This window comes from Chlorocebus sabaeus, chromosome 2 (assembly GCF_047675955.1).
Source record: "Chlorocebus sabaeus isolate Y175 chromosome 2, mChlSab1.0.hap1, whole genome shotgun sequence".
Taxonomy (NCBI): Eukaryota; Metazoa; Chordata; class Mammalia; order Primates; family Cercopithecidae; genus Chlorocebus; species Chlorocebus sabaeus.
Genome location: NC_132905.1, coordinates 1016288 through 1019984, shown reverse-complemented (window position 1 = coordinate 1019984; position 3697 = coordinate 1016288).

The following is a 3697-nucleotide window of genomic DNA, read 5'->3' as shown; positions in this document are numbered from 1 at the left end:
AGATGGGGAGGCAGCCTGAGGGGGAGGAGATGCGATGAGCGGGTGCCGTGAGCTGGGGACGGTGCCGTGCTGCAGCCCACCTAGGTGTACTTTGGATGAGCAGAGCTAGGGCAGTCGGTAGGGAGGTGCCCCCCACCTGGCACGGGAAGGGTTCCATTGAGGATGGATGCATGAGACATCCTCACTGGGACAAAGCAAAAGCCTTCTCCACCCCAGGTCCAGCCTTCACAGAGCTGCCAGAGGTGCTGCTTAGAAGCAGAGCCCAGAGGCAGCAGCCAGGGGCGGGCCAGGCTGGAAACCGTGAAAGAGGTGGGAGGACTACAGAGACACCCTTCTCAGGTGAGGGCTGCCTCCCCCACTCCTGCTGTCACTGATCACTTGAATTAGTGCTGGACAAAGGACCATCTCATGGAAAAGCCTCAGCAGGTACCTCCAACCAATCTTCCATCTTTGGCTCAAATGCCCCCTGCTCATGGAGACCTTCCCTGGTACCCACACTAGGCCAATGCCCCAGTTTTATGCCATCATAACACAACACATTTCCTATTTGTGGCTCTTAAGTCAGATGTGATCATACGCCCATTCCGGCGACAGCATGGGAAGTCTCTCTCCCTAGACTGTGCTCCAGGGGTGGACCCAGGCCTTGTGCTGTTTTTATTTATATCCCCCATGGAGCCCAGAGCCAGGCACAAAGTACAGCAGCACCCCAACTTTCAGCCGGTTATCCATACGTCTCTGATGTCATTAAGTACAATGAAACTATAGCACACACATATTCCAGTGGAAAAAAATAATTTTCAAAGTTCCCTGGAGTTCGTTGCAGTGGAATCAATGGCCCAGGTGAGCACAGCTGCAGGGAGCCAGACGACTGCGCGGGGGGAGCCACAGAGCCGGGCAGTTGCAGGTTAAGTCCCGGTGACCACCGAGGCTCTGGCAGGCGGAGGGCGGAGTGCAGAGAGGCCATTCAGCACCTCGGACAGCGCCACGGCCCATCCTTCCAGCCAGAAGCTGGGTTTCGTCTGTTTTCTTGGGGACTCCAGGATTATGGATTAAGGCCATGATAGGGGCCAGAGTGCTTTATCCCACAAAACACCCCCCCAAGACATGGAACGAGTGCAGGCTCCAGCCTCAACACCCGCTGCCTTGCCGTGTGATCTGGGGTGGAGCTTCCTCACGCCTCTGGGGCTCAGTTTCCCACAGGAGGATGAGGTTTAGTTCAGCCTGGAACGAGGGCATCCTGTCTGAGCCAAGACCTCTTTGAGGGTCCTTGTATGTCACTTGCTGTCTGTCACTGGTTCGCCTTCTGGCATCTTTGATACCTCCCCAGTCAGAGACCTCTGTTTGTGCCAAGAAGTCATCTGCTATGTCTCCAAACAAGACCGTAGGAGGCAGAGTCTCTGGCGCTGGTGCATCGCAGAAGCTAATCCCTCATCGCCGACCGAGTGAAGAGACCACGGCTTTCTCCTTTCCTTCCTGTATTCCAGCTTGCATGGATGCCAGCAGAATTCCATCTAAAGTGAAAAGAGAAAAGTAAAGAAACCTGCGAATTGTCTGGATGTCCGCAGAGCTGGGCACTTTGCCAGCACAGGTTTTATTGGAAGGAAGTGATGGGTCTCTTCTTCATGTTCCCATCGCACAGGCTGGAGTAAACTAGCTGGGTTAGCAGGCTCACCTTTGGCCAAGAGATGACAGCATGTCTGCACATAGACGTCGACTTTACAAAGGGCTAGAGATGGCCGGTAGTTCTCACGGGGAGATGGCCCTGAGGCCGATCAGTGTCACTCCAGCCAAAAGGTTGCCTGTTGTTAGGAGGCACGAGACATCCCCCAGCACCTGACCTGCCTGGACAACCAGCCACCAGGCAGACAGGACTGAGGGGGTGAATGTGGCGTGGACTGAATCCACAGACTGCCTGGACAACCTCATCATAAAGATAGGAACAAGGGGGTGAACGAGGTGTGGACCAAATCTACAGCCTACCTGGACAACCACACCACGCAGACAGGACTGAGGGGGTGAACGCACTGTGGACAGAATCCAGAGCCTGTCCGGACAACCACACCACACAGACAGGACTGAGGGGGTGAACGCAGTGTGGACAGAATCCAGAGCCTGTCCGGACAACCAGCCACCACACAGACAGGACCGAGGGGGTGAACGCAGTGTGGACAGAATCCACAGCCTGCACCTCTGGCACCTGCATGGGTCTCCAGTGGCTGCTGTCATGAAGCAACACAGACTGGTCGCTCAAAACAGCAGAAATGTGTCCTTGCACAATGCTGGAGGCGAGGCTCTGAAACCAGGGTGGGGCTGGACCATGCTTCCTCTGCAGCCTCCGGGTGGCGGGTCTTCACTTGCTTCTTCTGACTTCTGGGATCTCTGACATATGTGGCTGTGTCACATAACTGCAGTGTCTTCACACAGCCATCTCCCCTCGATCATCAGTGTCTCTTCTCTTTTTACGAAAACACCGGTCATACTGGATGATGGACCCACCCTTCTTTAGCATGAGTGCATCTTAACCACTTACATCTGCGATGACCTTACTTCCCAAGAAGGTCACAGGCTGAGGCTCCCAGAAGGCACATCCTTGGGGCTGTGCTCTGCAGAGCTGGAGCTGGTGAGGTGTACCGCTGGCCTGTTCTGGGGCCTGGGAGGCGACTCTCATGGAGATCCCAGACCTGTCAGGCAGTGGGCGTGGAACGTTCCTCCTCTCCTGCAAACAGCACTGCAGGGCACCCAGGTCGTCCTCACTGGCTTCCCTGCATCCCTCGCGCCCTACTGGGTCAGCCCTGCATGGACCTGGCAGCAGAAGCTGGCCCTGACTATGCTCTCCTCACATGGAAGAAAGCGCAGGTGGGCACACCGTGCACCCTGTCCACCCCCAATGATAGACCTTCCACTTCCACACCATACACCCCGTCCACCCCCGATGACAGATTCCACTTCCACACCACACACCCCGTCCACCCCCGATGATAGACCTTCCACTTCCACACCACACACCCCGTCCACCCCCGATGATAGACCTTCCACTTCCATACCACACACCCCGTCCACCCCCAATGACAGATTCCACTTCCACACCACACACCCCGTCCACCCCCGATGACAGATTCCACTTCCATACCACACACCCCGTCCACCCCCAATGACAGATTCCACTTCCATACCACACACCCCGTCCACCCCCGATGACAGATTCCACTTCCACACCACACACCCCGTCCACCCCCCTTTGATAGACCTTCCACTTCCACACCACACACTCCGTCCACCCCCAATGATAGACCTTCCACTTCCACACCACACACCCCGTCCACCCCCAATGATAGACCTTTCACTTCCACACCACACACCCCGTACACCCCGATGATAGACCTTCCACTTCCACACCACACACCCCATCCACCCCGATGATAGACCTTCCACTTCCACACCACACACCCCGTCCACCCCCGATGATAGACCTTCCACTTCCACACCACACACCCTGTCCACCCACGATGAATGCACCGACTTCCACGCACCCCGTCCTCCCCGATGACAGACTTTCTTCCGATTTCCAGCCAAGGCGGGACAGCAGGGACCGGATTTCTCCTCTCATCTGAAACCACCAGAAATGGGCAAAATGCATGAAAGAACAGTTTGCAACACTGTGCATTGGGCGATGCAGATGCGATTCCTGCGAGACGGA